We start from the raw sequence: 19,639 nt of genomic DNA on the forward strand, positions 1-19,639 counted from the left end.
AACATAGAAAAGAGCACCAAACATTGGTCAAGTAACTCTATCTTGGCTCCTATTCAATGAAGAGGAGTTGATCTGCAGTAACTTGATCTGACCACTCCACCATGATGGCGCTCACGGTCTACTCAGTGATTCATTCCCAATTGTCCCATATTGTGGTGTTAACCATAACCTCTAGTTTTTGGTTGTACATTCTTCAGGCCCATCTTTCCTGTTTGGAATCAGATATGTAAGACAACATTTTGTGTTAAGTTTCTTCCAAAATATATGACTCAAACTGCTTGTGCTTCGGTCACTTTTACAGTCTCTGAATCGTTGTGGAACAGAACGTCACACCACAATGTGTCCAGACCACCACTTCTGCTTAAAAGCTTCATGTTCCCCAGAGAAGGAACTTGTGACCTTCATGGGGGATTCTCTGGTCTTTAAACCTTTGGTTAAAGGACACCTGTCATCAGGTCTGTGTCACTAGTCCTGTCACCTCTACCTGTTGGAGCAGCTCACAAGGATCCCATCCCAGCCTTTATCTAGTTATTTCATACATTATTCACTGTAAAATCATCTATTCTTTATCATGTAAATGAGGCTGGTCACATGGTCAGAGGCAGTGATGTCACCCCTGTTCCCCCTCCCCTCTCCTCCCCCTGCTCATGTCTGTGTGTAATGTATAGTAAAGCATTGCTAGTGTGTGTGCTGCATCTGCTGACATGCTGCATCCTCCTAATATACAGGTGAGAGACACAGACATCAGCTACACATGAATCTGACATGTTCTGCTGTAACATGGCTGTCTGGAGCTGCTGTATCTCTCCTATACACACAGGCTGCAGGGGGCGTGGCCTCCTGCACCAGGAAGCACATCATTATACAGGCTGTCAGTCATGCACTGGGGGTGTGGCTGTGCCTCCCACTCATGAATAGAGTGGACAGCTTGAATATGCTAATGCTTCATTGGACATTTCACAGGTCATTTGCATACAGCTTTAGGACCTCATTGCTTAGGTTTACAGGCATGTAGAGGGACAATGAAGGGATAGAGGCAATGCTCTCTAATGGCAGTTTATGAAAATATATTTAGTTTAGGGGGGTTATTTTGCATGACGGGTTCTCTTTAAACATCCTTGATGGAATTTTCTCCAAGGTTTTCCCAGATGGCTCATCCCTCACTTTCCTCTTTGGGTAATTTTGGCTTCTATATCATCCTGTCATTCTCTTTTACTGGTATATTATGTCTCATTTTGGGGGATTCTCTTCTCTGTGTATTCCCCCTTGACTTCACCTTCCCCATTTGTTGAGGGTTTGGAACCATCAAAATGGAACCTCTTGAGCTGTGGATGGCGTGTGATTGCCTTCTTAACCCATGTCCCATTTGCAAATACCTTGTTAAGTCTGGGATCACTTCATATCTCCTTCCTCTGTAACTCCAGATTTTGAGGGGTATGAAAGCATCTCTTCCCCTGGTCACCTTCCATCAATATCTACTCTACCGGTCTCTCCTAGTGAAGCCCATTCCACTGATGGCCTAACATCGAGACACATTCCACAAACTTTCTTTTTGGATTCAATCCTGCACCTAGTGATCTCTTTATCCACGAGTTCTTTTTGACCAAGTGTTTCTCATGTGGTTCCTTCAACTTTATGGGCTCCCAGTTTGGTCTTGGAGACATTTGGTCGTTTCTAGATCCTCTGCATTTGGCTGCTTCTTGATGCCATAGAGTTAGCAAAATTTCTTGCCGTCCTCCATTAAAAAAAAAAAAATTCTGACTACATCTACATTTACACGTCTTAAAGTCTAGAAGATCTTCCTTCAGATGGTCCATTGGTCTTGCTTGATGTTGGTGGTAGCCACAGTCATATGGAAAGAAGTTTTGGAGTCAGGTGTAGAAGCAGGTCCAAAGTTTGTGATGTGACAGACGCAGAGGCGTAACTAGAAGAGGCAGGGCCCCATAGTGGACTTTTGAAAGGGGCAACTTACCCCTCAGAAAATATACATATCTGTATACTCGCACATCTATGCACTGTCCCAATTGCTGATGACTACTTAGGGGAAGTAGACAGCAGGAGTTAGAGATGGGAGATCCCTAGTCCTGTCGTTCCGTTGTCCCCTCCCTCTCCCCCGACATTTCATGCTGTACACTGTGGAGGATGTGCACTGTTATATCCATATTATGTATATAATGGAAAAATCAAACTCAATCAGAAAGATTGCTGGACGACCGATCACCCGGTCTGATGACCAGAAAATCTCCCCATCTCCAAGGTGCAGGTGGATACAACCGAAGGGCACAACAAATGAAATGCGTAAAAACTATTCACACTCAATGGAAATGTCTCTGGACCTTTCAAAAGTGATTCTTTTTTATTGTGGGAAACAAGCGCACGCCAAACATGAGACTAAGGGTGATGCCACCCTTTTTGGTCCGTTTTTTCCCAAATTATCTTAATAGATAAACAGGTTGTAAGCAGCCAAACGCATGGTAAACGGACTGAAAACGGCATGTGTGGCATCACCCTTAATAATGAACGTGTTTGGCACATCCTCCGATTGGATGCTGGGGCCCCCCTGACACTGCGGGCCCCATAGTATCTACGTCTGTCTGCTTCCCCTGTAGTTATGCTGCTGCCGAAATGGTCCTCTTTATTCCATACACTTGTGCAATGTTTCGACTGTGTTCAGTCTTTGTAAAAAATTCTCACCTGTTGTTACTAATATGTACAAATTAGAAAGTCACATGACTAATTGTAGCCCCTTCCTTCATACATATATAAACAAAGGGACAGCAAGTTACATACAACACAATCCATGGTATACAGTTCATACAGGAGTATGTGTCAGTGCATGATCAACGTGATCCTTATATACGTATAATTATAGCTTAGTCCATTCAGGAAAACAAACAAAACATTAAATCCTTAAATACACCACAATTACTAATAGTGATGCGGAGAGGCACCACGTGCACTAATCGGGCGCACCCCATGGAGCACCCAAAGTGCATAAACTGAGTGCACCAGTTTTTTTTTTTTTCTGTTTAAAGGGGTGTGCACCACAATTAAGTCAGACTTCCGACATAAATGTTGCAGCTGGGGCCCCAGAACGTCCCTTTAAGTGCACAGTACAATACTGCTGCAAACACTTCATAAATACACGTGCAAGCTACCCCAGAATACTGGTGCAGACTGCCCGATAAATGGGTACAGATGCGTTAGAGGATCACTAAACTCTAGTTTGTGTTGGAAGTTTGCACGAATTTCAAATGAATAAATGAATGGACATGCTGTAAAACAGAGGAAGAGCCTAGAAATGCTGGACACCAGGGGCAGATTAAGAGGGCCAAGGGCCCTGGGCTGTATGAAAATTGTGGGCCATTATAATAGAACCTTAATATGGTGCTAGAATGGGAATTACAATTCTCTTCTGTCCACTTTGTGTTCTGCGATTTAAGGACCTTTTTATATGTAAATGTTGAAATTGAGGATTTTCACTGGTTCAGTTGTTCATGTGCCCCCTAGAAGCTTTGGACCCCAGGCAGCTGCCCAAACTGCTTGTATTATAATGCACTACTGCGCAATATGTGTCTGTATGTCTGCATTGTACAGAAGACCACCCACAGATCCTTAGGGACCAGTGGTTTGGTGTCCCAAATCGCCTGCGGTTAAAATGAAAAACATTTAAGGGCCTAACTTGCTGATTGGTGGGGGTCAAAGTGATGAGAGTCCCACGGGAGGGGGGGCAGTCTGATGAGGTCTGTGATACCTCCGTTCACTCTACTCATCTCAGGGAGCGATGGGAGGGTCCGAACAAGATGGACCCCTAGTTCTTGTGATCTGTGACGGTCTCATCACTGAGTCTCCCACCAGTCAGCAAGTTAGGCCCTATCCACAGGACTTGTTTTACCACTTGCTTTCATACTTACCTGGTCCTACCCATCCCGCACCTGCGCAGTGGCATAGTGGTGTGCAGCTGGTGGTTACGCACTATAGTCAGGGTGTACAGATGCGGCTTCATCGAAGACTCGGTGAGCACAAGAGATGCATCCGATGCGCCTCATCAGACCCTTCTCTAGGTAAGTATTAATTATTATTTTTTAATGACGGCAACTATGGACCAATTCATAAGGACCTGTGGGTGGTTTAGTGTCCCAAATCGCCCTGACAGATCCTCTTTAAGCTTTATAAAAATGTCCCAAGAAGTCTTCATTGTGACCTGAATGTCCGGAAAAGGAGGAAACTTCTTCCCTTCTATCCATAGAGCAGCGATCCCGATTCTAAGGATTTAGAGCAATAACTCGCGTTGTGTCGACCAGCAGAACCTCATCAGGTGACGGTATATTTATCACCAGGAACATGATAGTTTTTTTAAACATCTTCATACATTGGGGCTTATTTACTAATGTATTTACTACACTTTTGTAGGACTTTCTGACATTTTAGGGATTTGCGCCACTGGGACAGGTATTTAACTGGGGATTGTGTCGCACGCGATTGGATTTTGGCGCAGCTGCACTGCGACAGCAATGGGGGGGGGCGTGAAGTCGGACGATCCGACTGATTTGGACTGCGGATTAACATTCAATGCACTTACATGCACCAGGAAGAAGAAGGTGAACTCCGGCGGACCTGAGCGGGGAAGCGACACATGCAGGATCTCGGGCGCACACTTGTAGTGTATCGCCACACAATGCATTCCGGTCGTAAAATGCACGTCAGGTGAACTCCTCCGGACGGGAAAGTAGATGAGCCCCATTGTGCTTAAAGTTGGGAGTGTGCAGAGCATTGACCTTCTGCAGACGCAGAGTTTTGTCTCTTTATCTCCCTGATGCTGTTCCTGTGTCGGTGGTTTCGGTAGATAGGATTTTGGTCGGCCGGTGGGTGGAGCTTATGACAATTCTCAGAACTTTGGGCCTTCAGGAGGAGATACAGACGTCTTGGTGACTACACGAGGTACAGTAAGTCCATGGGGGATATTTGTATTACTTTTTAAACAGAAATGTCTTGTATTAGATGGGATAATAGATTGCAGACCCTCACAAGCAGGAGGAAGAACAGAGGAGTGCAGCTCAGGGCTCTGATCTTACAGGGAAACTTCATGCACATTCAACTCATACAATGTAAGGGAACTTTGAGATTTACCCACTGAGGACACCACCGTACACTTATCTAGGATGCGCCTGTACACCTACCGAAGCCCCCCCCCCCCCCTATCAGATCATCAATATAATAATGTTATTACCAGACAAATATAATATAGGAAATTATGTTTTTAAATTAAAAAAATCCTGATCAGCCACACATCATTTATCCTACACATCACTTTCATCTATACGGAAGGCACATCAACATTACTGTGACATCACTATGGTGCATCTCCCAGGTACATTACTGTGACATCACTATGGTGCATCTCCCAGGTACATTACTGTGACATCACTATGGTGCATCTCCCAGGATACAGTACTGTGACATCACTATGGTGCATCTCCCAGGGACATTACTGTGACATCACTATGGTGCATCTCCCAGGTACATTACTGTGACATCACTATGGTGCATCTCCCAGGTACATTACTGTGACATCACTATGGAGCATCTCCCAGGTACATTACTGTGACATCACTATGGAGCATCTCCCAGGTACATTACTGTGACATCACTATGGTGCATCTCCCAGGTACATTACTGTGACATCACTATGGTGCATCTCCCAGGATACAGTACTGTGACATCACTATGGTGCATCTCCCAGGGACATTACTGTGACATCACTATGGTGCATCTCCCAGGTACATTACTGTGACATCACTATGGTGCATCTCCCAGGTACATTACTGTGACATCACTATGGAGCATCTCCCAGGTACATTACTGTGACATCACTATGGAGCATCTCCCAGGTACATTACTGTGACATCACTATGGTGCATCTCCCAGGTACATTACTGTGACATCACTATGGTGCATCTCCCAGGTACATTACTGTGACATCACTATGGTGCATCTCCCAGGATACAGTACTGTGACATCACTATGGTGCATCTCCCAGGGACATTACTGTGACATCACTATGGTGCATCTCCCAGGTACATTACTGTGACATCACTATGGTGCATCTCCCAGGTACATTACTGTGACATCACTATGGAGCATCTCCCAGGTACATTACTGTGACATCACTATGGAGCATCTCCCAGGTACATTACTGTGACATCACTATGGTGCATCTCCCAGGTACATTACTGTGACATCACTATGGTGCATCTCCCAGGTACATTACTGTGACATCACTATGGTGCATCTCCCAGGTACATTACTGTGACATCACTATGGTGCATCACCCTGGTACATTACTGTGACATCACTATGGTGCATCACCCTGGTACATTACTGTGACATCACTATGGTGCATCACCCTGGTACATTACTGTGACATCACTATGGTGCATCTCCCAGGTACATTACTGTGACATCACTATGGTGCATCTCCCAGGTACATTACTGTGACATCACTATGGAGCATCTCCCAGGTACATTACTGTGACATCACTATGGAGCATCTCCCAGGTACATTACTGTGACATCACTATGGTGCATCTCCCAGGTACATTACTGTGACATCACTATGGTGCATCTCCCAGGTACATTACTGTGACATCACTATGGTGCATCTCCCAGGTACATTACTGTGACATCACTATGGTGCATCACCCTGGTACATTACTGTGACATCACTATGGTGCATCACCCTGGTACATTACTGTGACATCACTATGGTGCATCACCCTGGTACATTACTGTGACATCACTATGGTGCATCTCCCAGGTACATTACTGTGACATCACTATGGTGCATCTCCCAGGTACATTACTGTGACATCACTATGGTGCATCTCCCAGGTACATTACTGTGACATCACTATGGTGCATCACCCTGGTACATTACTGTGACATCACTATGGTGCATCACCCTGGTACATTACTGTGACATCACTATGGTGCATCACCCTGGTACATTACTGTGACATCACTATGGAGCATCTCCCAGGTACATTACTGTGACATCACTATGGTGCATCTCCCAGGGACATTACTGTGGCATCACTATGGTGCATCTCCCAGGTACATTACTGTGACATCACTATGGTGCATCTCCCAGGTACATTACTGTGACATCACTATGGTGCATCACCCTGGTACATTACTGTGACATCACTATGGTGCATCTCCCAGGTAAATTAATGTGACCTCACTATGGAGCATCTCCCAGGTACATTACTGTGACATCACTATGGTGCATCTCTCAGGTATATTACTGTGATATCACTATGGTGCATCCCTCAGGTACATTACTGTGACATCACTATGGAGCATCTCCCAGGTACATTACTGTGACATCACTATGGAGCATCTCCCAGGTACATTACTGTGACATCACTATGGTGCATCACCCTGGTACATTACTGTGACATCACTATGGTGCATCACCCAGGTACATTACTGTGACATCACTATGGTTCATTTCCCAGGTACATTACTGTGACATCACTATGGTGCATCTCCCAGGTACATTACTGTGACATCACTATGGTGCATCTCCCAGGTACATTACTGTGACATCACTATGGAGCATCTCCCAGGTACATTACTGTGACATCACTATGGTGCATCTCCCAGGTACATTACTGTGACATCACTATGGTGCATCACCCTGGTACATTACTGTGACATCACTATGGTTCATCTCCCAGGTACATTACTGTGACATCACTATGGTGCATCTCCCAGGTACATTACTGTGACATCACTATGGAGCATCTCCCAGGTACATTACTGTGACATCACTATGGTGCATCTCCCAGGTACATTACTGTGACATCACTATGGTGCATCACCCTGGTACATTACTGTGACATCACTATGGTGCATCTCCCAGGTACATTACTGTGACATCACTATGGTGCATCACCCTGGTACATTACTGTGACATCACTATGGAGCATCTCCCAGGTACATTACTGTGACATCACTATGGTGCATCACCCTGGTACATTACTGTGACATCACTATGGTGCATCACCCTGGTACATTACTGTGACATCACTATGGTGCATCACCCTGGTACATTACTGTGACATCACTATGGTTCATCTCCCAGGTACATTACTGTTACATCACTATGGTGCATCTCCCAGGTACATTACTGTGACATCACTATGGTGCATCTCCCAGGTACATTACTGTGACATCACTATGGAGCATCTCCCAGGTACATTACTGTGACATCACTATGGTGCATCTCCCAGGTACATTACTGTGACATCACTATGGTGCATCACCCTGGTACATTACTGTGACATCACTATGGTGCATCTCCCAGGTACATTACTGTGACATCACTATGGTGCATCTCCCAGGGACATTACTGTGACATCACTATGGTGCATCTCCCAGGTACATTACTGTGACATCCCTATGGTGCATCTCCCAGGTACATTACTGTGACATCACTATGGAGCATCTCCCAGGTACATTACTGTGACATCACTATGGTGCATCTCCCAGGTACATTACTGTGACATCACTATGGTGCATCTCCTAGGTACATTACTGTGACATCACTATGGTGCATCACCCTGGTACATTACTGTGACATCACTATGGTGCATCACCCTGGTACATTACTGTGACATCATTATGGTGCATCTCCCAGGTACATTACTGTGACATCACTATGGTGCATCACCCTGGTACATTACTGTGACATCACTATGGTGCATCTCCCAGGTAAATTACTGTGACATCACTATGGTGCATCACCCTGGTACATTAATGTGACCTCACTATGGAGCATCTCCCAGGTACATTACTGTGACATCACTATGGTGCATCTCTCAGGTATATTACTGTGATATCACTATGGTGCATCCCTCAGGTACATTACTGTGACATCACTATGGAGCATCTCCCAGGTACATTACTGTGACATCACTATGGTGCATCACCCTGGTACATTACTGTGACATCACTATGGTGCATCACCCAGGTACATTACTGTGACATCACTATGGTTCATCTCCCAGGTACATTACTGTGACATCACTATGGTGCATCTCCCAGGTACATTACTGTGACATCACTATGGTGCATCTCCCAGGTACATTACTGTGACATCACTATGGAGCATCTCCCAGGTACATTACTGTGACATCACTATGGTGCATCTCCCAGGTACATTACTGTGACATCACTATGGTGCATCACCCTGGTACATTACTGTGACATCACTATGGTTCATCTCCCAGGTACATTACTGTGACATCACTATGGTGCATCTCCCAGGTACATTACTGTGACATCACTATGGTGCATCTCCCAGGTACATTACTGTGACATCACTATGGAGCATCTCCCAGGTACATTACTGTGACATCACTATGGTGCATCTCCCAGGTACATTACTGTGACATCACTATGGTGCATCACCCTGGTACATTACTGTGACATCACTATGGTGCATCTCCCAGGTACATTACTGTGACATCACTATGGTGCATCACCCTGGTACATTACTGTGACATCACTATGGAGCATCTCCCAGGTACATTACTGTGACATCACTATGGTGCATCACCCTGGCACATTACTGTGACATCACTATGGTGCATCACCCTGGTACATTACTGTGACATCACTATGGTTCATCTCCCAGGTACATTACTGTGACATCACTATGGTGCATCTCCCAGGTACATTACTGTGACATCACTATGGTGCATCTCCCAGGTACATTACTGTGACATCACTATGGAGCATCTCCCAGGTACATTACTGTGACATCACTATGGTGCATCTCCCAGGTACATTACTGTGACATCACTATGGTGCATCACCCTGGTACATTACTGTGACATCACTATGGTGCATCACCCTGGTACATTACTGTGACATCACTATGGTGCATCACCCTGGTACATTACTGTGACATCACTATGGTTCATCTCCCAGGTACATTACTGTGACATCACTATGGTGCATCTCCCAGGTACATTACTGTGACATCACTATGGTGCATCTCCCAGGTACATTACTGTGACATCACTATGGTGCATCTCCCAGGTACATTACTGTGACATCACTATGGTGCATCACCCTGGTACATTACTGTGACATCACTATGGTGCATCACCCAGGTACATTACTGTGACATCACTATGGTGCATCACCCTGGTACATTACTGTGACATCACTATGGAGCATCTCCCAGGTACATTACTGTGACATCACTATGGTGCATCTCCCAGGGACATTACTGTGACATCACTATGGTGCATCTCCCAGGTACATTACTGTGACATCACTATGGTGCATCTCCTAGGTACATTACTGTGACATCACTATGGTGCATCACCCTGGTACATTACTGTGACATCACTATGGTGCATCTCCCAGGTACATTACTGTGACATCACTATGGCGGAACTCCCAGGTACATTACTGTGACATCACTATGGTGCATCTCCTAGGTACATTACTGTGACATCACTATGGTGCATCTCCTAGGTACATTACTGTGACATCACTATGGTGCATCACCCTGGTACATTACTGTGACATCACTATGGTGCATCACCCTGGTACATTACTGTGACATCACTATGGTGCATCACCCTGGTACATTAATGTGACCTCACTATGGAGCATCTCCCAGGTACATTACTGTGACATCACTATGGTGCATCTCTCAGGTATATTACTGTGACATCACTATGGAGCATCTCCCAGGTACATTACTGTGACATCACTATGGTGCATCTCCCAGGTACATTACTGTGACATCACTATGGTGCATCACCCTGGTACATTACTGTGACATCACTATGGTGCATCTCCCAGGTACATTACTGTGACATCACTATGGTGCATCTCCCAGGTACATTACTGTGACATCACTATGGTGCATCACCCTGGTACATTACTGTGATATCACTATGGTTCATCTCCCAGGTACATTACTGTGACATCACTACGGTGCATCTCCCAGGTACATTACTGTGACATCACTATGGTGCATCTCCCAGGTACATTACTGTGACATCACTATGGAGCATCTCCCAGGTACATTACTGTGACATCACTATGGTGCATCTCCCAGGTACATTACTGTGACATCACTATGGTGCATCACCCTAGTACATTACTGTGACATCACTATGGTGCATCTCCCAGGTACATTACTGTGACATCACTATGGTGCATCACCCTGGTACATTACTGTGACATCACTATGGTGCATCTCCCAGGTACATTACTGTGACATCACTATGGTGCATCACCCTGGTACATTACTGTGACATCACTATGGAGCATCTCCCAGGTACATTACTGTGACATCACTATGGTGCATCACCCTGGTACATTACTGTGACATCACTATGGTGCATCACCCTGGTACATTACTGTGACATCACTATGGTTCATCTCCCAGGTACATTACTGTGACATCACTATGGTGCATCTCCCAGGTACATTACTGTGACATCACTATGGTGCATCACCCTGGTACATTACTGTGACATCACTATGGTTCATCTCCCAGGTACATTACTGTGACATCACTATGGTGCATCTCCCAGGTACATTACTGTGACATCACTATGGTGCATCTCCCAGGTACATTACTGTGACATCACTATGGAGCATCTCCCAGGTACATTACTGTGACATCACTATGGTGCATCTCCCAGTACATTACTGTGACATCACTATAGTGCATCACCCTGGTACATTACTGTGACATCACTATGGTGCATCACCCTGGTACATTACTGTGACATCACTATGGTGCATCTCCCAGGTACATTACTGTGACATCACTATGGTGCATCTCCCAGGTACATTACTGTGACATCACTATGGTGCATCTCCCAGGTACATTACTGTGACATCACTATGGTGCATCTCCCAGGTACATTACTGTGACATCACTATGGTGCATCTCCCAGGTACATTACTGTGACATCACTATGGTGCATCACCCTGGTACATTACTGTGACATCACTATGGTGCATCTCTCAGGTACATTACTGTGACATCACTAAGGTGCATCTCCCAGGTACATTACTGTGACATCCCTATGGAGCATCTCCCAGGTACATTACTGTGACATCACTATGGAGCATCTCCCAGGTACATTACTGTGACATCACTATGGTGCATCTCCCAGGTACATTACTGTGACATCACTATGGTGCATCTCCCAGGTACATTACTGTGACATCACTATGGTGCATCTCTCAGGTACATTACTGTGACATCACTATGGTGCATCTCTCAGGTACATTACTGTGACATCACTATGGTGCATCTCCCAGGTACATTACTGTGACATTACTATGGTGCATCTCCTAGGTACATTACTGTGATATCACTATGGTGCATTTCCTAGGTACATTACTGTGACATCACTATGGTGCATCTCCTAAGGACAATACTGTGACATCACTATGGTGCATCCCCCAGGTACATTACTGTGACATCACTATGGAACATCTCCCAGGTACATTACTGTGACATCACTAAGGTGCATCACCCTGGTACCTTACTGGGACATCACTAGGGTGCATCACCCTGGTACATTACTGTGACATCACTATGGTGCATCTCTCAGGTACATTACTGTGACATCACTATGGTGCATCCCCCAGGTACATTACTGTGACATCACTATGGTGTATCTCTCAGGTACATTACTGTGACATCACTATGGTGTATCTCTCAGGTACATTACTGTGACATCACTATGGTACATCCCCCAGATACATTACTGTGACATCACTATGGTGCATCTACCAGGGACATTACTGTGACATCACTATGGTGCATCTCTCAGATACATTACTGTGACATCACTATGGTGCATCTCTCAGATACATTACTGTGACATCACTATGGTGCATCTCTCAGATACATTACTGTGACATCACTATGGTGCATCACCCAGGTACATTACTGTGACATCACTATGGTGCATCTCCCGGGTACATTACTGTGACATCACTATGGTACATCTCCCAGGTACATTACTGTGACATCACTATGGCACATCTCCTAAGGACAATACTGTGACATCACTATGGTGCATCCCCCAGGTACATTACTGTGACATCACTATGGTGATTCTTCCAGGTACATTACTGTGACATCACTATGGTGATGTACATTACTGTGACACTGTAATTACTGGTACATTGTACATTACTGTGACTACATGATGTACATTACTGTGACACTGTAATTACTGGTACATTACTGTGACACCACTATGGTGCATCTTCCAGGTACATTACTGTGACATCACTATGGTGCATCACCCTGGTACATTACTGTGACATCACTATGGTGCATCTCCCGGATACATTACTGTGACATCACTATGGTACATCTTCTAGGTACATCACTGTGACATCACTATGGTGCATCCCCCAGGTACATTACTGTGACATCACTATGGTGAATCTCTCAGGTACATTACTGTGACATCACTATGGTAAATCTCTCAGGTACATTACTGTGACATCACTATGTTGCATCTCTCAGGTACATTACTGTGACATCACTATGGAGCATCTCCTAGGTACATTACTGTGACATCACTATGGGGCATCCCCCAGGTACATTACTGTGACATCACTATGGAGCATCTCCCAGGTACATTACTGTGACATCACTATGGAGCATCTCCCAGGTACATTACTGTGACATCACTATGGAGCATCTCTCAGGTACATTACTGTGACATCACTATGGTGCATCACCCTGGTACATTACTGTGACATCACTATGGGGCATCACCCAGGTACATTACTGTGACATCACTATGGTGAATCTCTCAGGTACATTACGGTGACATCACTATGGTGCATCTCCCAGGTACATTACTGTGACATCACTATGGTGCATCTCCTAGGTACATTACTGTGACATCACTATGGTGCATCTCCCAGGTACATTACTGTGACATCACTATGGTGAATCTCCCTGGTACATTACTGTGACATCACTATGGTGCATCACCCTGGTACATTACTGTGACATCCCTATGGTACATCTCCCAGGTACATTACTGTGATATCACTATGGTGAATCTCTCAGGTACATTACTGTGACATCACTATGGTGCATTACCCTGGTACATTACTGTGACATCACTATGGTGCATCTCCCGGGTATATTACTGTGACATCACTATGGTGCATCTCCAAGGTACATTACTGTGACATCACTATGGTGCATCACCCTGGTACATTACTGTGACATCACTATGGTACATCCCCTAGGTACATTACTGTGACATCACTCTGGTACATCCCCCAGGTACATTACTGTGACATCACTATGGTGCATCTCCCAGGATACAGTACTGTGACATCACTATGGTGCATCTCCCAGGATACAGTACTGTGACATCACTATGGTGCATCCCTCAGGTACATTACTGTGACATCACTATGGTGCATCTCCCAGGTACATTACTGTGACATCACTATGGTGAATCTCTCAGGTACATTACTGTGACATCACTATAGTGCATCTCCCAGGTACATTACTGTGACATCACTATGGTGAATCAACCTGGTACATTACTGTGACATCACTATGGTGCATCTCCCAGGATACAGTACTGTGACATCACTATGGTGCATCCCTCCGGTACATTACTGTGACATCACTATGGTGCATCTCCCAGGTACATTACTGTGACATCACTATGGTGAATCTCTCAGGTACATTACTGTGACATCACTATGGTGCATCTCCCAGGATACAGTACTGTGACATCACTATGGTGCATCTCCCAGGATACAGTACTGTGACATCACTATGGTGCATCCCTCAGGTACATTACTGTGACATCACTATGGTGCATCTTCCAGGTACATTACTGTGACATCACTATGGTGCAACCCCTAGGTACATTACTGTGACATCACTATGGTGCATCACCTTGGAACATTACTGTGACATCACTATGGTGCATCACCTAGGAACATTACTGTGACATCACTATGGTGCATCACCTAGGAACATTACTGTGACATCACTATGGTGAATCTCTCAGGTACATTACTGTGACATCACTATGGTGCATCTTCCAGGTACATTACTGTGACATCACTATGGTGCAACCCCTAGGTACATTACTGTGACATCACTATGGTACATCTCCTAGGTACATTACTGTGACATCACTATGGTGCATCACCTAGGAACATTACTGTGACATCACTTTGGTGCATCCCCCAGGTACATTACTGTGACATCACTATGGTGCATCTCCCAGGTACATTACTGTGACATCACTATGGTGCATCACCTAGGAACATTACTGTGACATCACTATGGTGCAACCCCTAGGTACATTACTGTGACATCACTATTGTGCATCACCTAGGAACATTACTGTGACATCACTATGGTGCATCCCCCAGGTACATTACTGTGACATCACTATGGTGCATCTCCCAGGTACATTACTGTGACATCACTATGGTGAATCTTCCAGGTACATTACTGTGACACCACTATGGTGCATCTTCCAGGTACATTACTGTGACATCACTATGGTGCATCACCCTGGTACATTACTGTGACATCACTATGGTGCATCTCCCAGGTACATTACTGTGACATCACTATGGTGAATCTTCCAGGTACATTACTGTGACACCACTATGGTGCATCTTCCAGGTACATTACTGTGACATCACTATGGTGCATCACCCTGGTACATTACTGTGACATCACTATGGAGCATCTCCCAGGTACATTACTGTGACATCACTATGGTGCATCTCCCGGGTACATTACTGTGACATCACTATGGTGCATCTTCTGGGTACATTACTGTGACATCACTATGGTGCATCTCCTAAGGACAAAACTGTGACATCACTATGGTGCATCCCCCAGGTACATTACTGTGACATCACTATGGTGAATCTCTCAGGAACATTACTGTGACATCACTATGGTAAATCTCTCAGGTACATTACTGTGACATCACTATGGGGCATCTCCCAGGTACATTACTGTGACATCACTATGGAGCATCTCTCAGGTACATTACTGTGACATCACTATGGTGCATCACCCTAGTACATTACTGTGACATCACTATGGTGCATCACCCTGGTACATTACTGTGACATCACTATGGTGAATCTCTCAGGTACATTACGGTGACATCACTATAGTGCATCACCCTGGTACATTACTGTGACATCACTATGGTGAATCTCTCAGGTACATTACGGTGACATCACTATGGTGCATCTCCCAGGTACATTACTGTGACATCACTATGGTGCATCTCCCAGGTACATTACTGTGACATCACTATGGAGCATCTCCCAGGTACATTACTGTGACATCACTATGGAGCATCACCCTGGTACATTACTGTGACATCACTATGGAGCATCTCCCAGGTACATTACTGTGACATCACTATGGTGCATCTCCCAGGGACATTACTGTGACATCACTATGGCGGAACTCCCAGGTACATTACTGTGACATCACTATGGTGCATCTCCCAGGTACATTACTGTGACATCACTATGGTGCATCTCCTAGGTACATTACTGTGACATCACTATGGTGCATCACCCTGGTACATTACTGTGACATCACTATGGTGCATCACCCTGGTACATTACTGTGACATCACTATGGTGCATCACCCTGGTACATTAATGTGACCTCACTATGGAGCATCTCCCAGGTACATTACTGTGACATCACTATGGTGCATCTCTCAGGTACATTACTGTGACATCACTATGGTGCATCCCTCAGGTACATTACTGTGACATCACTATGGAGCATCTCCCAGGTACATTACTGTGACATCACTATGGTGCATCACCCTGGTACATTACTGTGACATCACTATGGTGCATCACCCTGGTACATTACTGTGACATCACTATGGTTCATCTCCCAGGTACATTACTGTGACATCACTATGGTGCATCTCCCAGGTACATCACTGTGACATCACTATGGTGCATCTCCCAGGTACATTACTGTGACATCACTATGGAGCATCTCCCAGGTACATCACTGTGACATCACTATGGTGCATCTCCCAGGTACATTACTGTGACATCACTATGGTGCATCACCCTGGTACATTACTGTGACATCACTATGGTTCATCTCCCAGGTACATTACTGTGACATCACTATGGTGCATCTCCCAGGTACATTACTGTGACATCACTATGGTGCATCTCCCAGGTACATTACTGTGACATCACTATGGAGCATCTCCCAGGTACATTACTGTGACATCACTATGGTGCATCTCCCAGGTACATTACTGTGACATCACTATGGTGCATCACCCTGGTACATTACTGTGACATCACTATGGTTCATCTCCCAGGTACATTACTGTGACATCACTATGGTGCATCTCCCAGGTACATTACTGTGACATCACTATGGTGCATCACCCTGGTACATTACTGTGACATCACTATGGTGCATCTCTTAGGTACATTACTGTGACATCACTATGGTGCATCACCCTGGTACATTACTGTGACATCACTATGGTGCATCTCCCAGGTACATTACTGTGACATCACTATGGTGCATCACCCTGGTACATTACTGTGACATCACTATGGAGCATCTCCCAGGTACATTACTGTGACATCACTATGGTGCATCACCCTGGTACATTACTGTGACATCACTATGGTGCATCACCCTGGTACATTACTGTGACATCACTATGGTTCATCTCCCAGGTACATTACTGTGACATCACTATGGTGCATCTCCCAGGTACATTACTGTGACATCACTATGGTGCAGCTCCCAGGTACATTACTGTGACATCACTATGGAGCATCTCCCAGGTACATTACTGTGACATCACTATGGTGCATCTCCCAGGTACATTACTGTGACATCACTATGGTGCATCACCCTGGTACATTACTGTGACATCACTATGGTGCATCACCCTGGTACATTACTGTGACATCACTATGGTTCATCTCCCAGGTACATTACTGTGACATCACTATGGTGCATCTCCCAGGTACATTACTGTGACATCACTATGGAGCATCTCCCAGGTACATTACTGTGACATCACTATGGAGCATCTCCCAGGTACATTACTGTGACATCACTATGGTGCATCTCCCAGGTACATTACTGTGACATCACTATGGTGCATCTCCCAGGTACATTACTGTGACATCACTATGGTGCATCTCTCAGGTACATTACTGTGACATCACTATGGTGCATCTCTCAGGTACATTACTGTGACATCACTATGGTGCATCTCCCAGGTACATTACTGTGACATCATTATGGTGCAACTCCCAGGTACATTACTGTGACATCACTATGGTGCATCTCTCAGGTACATTACTGTGACATCACTATGGTGCATCTCCCAGGTACATTACTGTGACATCACTATGGTGCATCTCCCAGGTACATTACTGTGACATGACTATGGTGCATCTCCTAGGTACATTACTGTGATATCACTATGATGCATCTCCTAGGTACATTACTGTGACATCACTATGGTGCATCTCCTAAGGACAATACTGTGACATCACTATGGTGCATCCCCCAGGTACATTACTGTGACATCACTATGGAACATCTCCCAGGTACATTACTGTGACATCACTAAGGTGCATCACCCTGGTACCTTACTGGGACATCACTATGGTGCATCTCTCAGGTACATTACTGTGAGATCACTATGGTGCATCACCCTGGTACATTACTGTGACATCACTATGGTGTATCTCTCAGGTACATTACTGTGACATCACTATGGTACATCCCCCAGATACATTCCTGTGACATCACTATGGTGCATCTACCAGGGACATTACTGTGACATCACTATGGTGCATCTCTCAGATACATTACTGTGACATCACTATGGTGCATCTCTCAGATACATTACTGTGACATCACTATGGTGCATCTCTCAGATACATTACTGTGACATCACTATGGTGCATCACCCAGGTACATTACTGTGACATCACTATGGTGCATCTCCCGGGTACATTACTGTGACATCACTATGGTACATCTCCCAGGTACATTACTGTGACATCACTATGGCACATCTCCTAAGGACAATACTGTGACATCACTATGGTGCATCTCCCAGGTACATCACTGTGACATCACTATGGTGCATCTCCCAGGTACATTACTGTGATATCACTATGGAGCATCTCCCAGGTACATCACTGTGACATCACTATGGTGCATCTCCCAGGTACATTACTGTGACATCACTATGGTGCATCACCCTGGTACATTACTGTGACATCACTATGGAGCATCTCCCAGGTACATTACTGTGACATCACTATGGAGCATCTCCCAGGTACATTACTGTGACATCACTATGGTGCATCTCCCAGGTACATTACTGTGACATCACTATGGTGCATCTCCCAGGTACATTACTGTGACATCACTATGGTGCATCTCTCAGGTACATTACTGTGACATCACTATGGTGCATCTCTCAGGTACATTACTGTGACATCACTATGGTGCATCTCCCAGGTACATTACTGT

This window comes from Engystomops pustulosus, chromosome 7, assembly GCF_040894005.1.
Source record: "Engystomops pustulosus chromosome 7, aEngPut4.maternal, whole genome shotgun sequence".
NCBI classification, from domain to species: domain Eukaryota; kingdom Metazoa; phylum Chordata; class Amphibia; order Anura; family Leptodactylidae; genus Engystomops; species Engystomops pustulosus.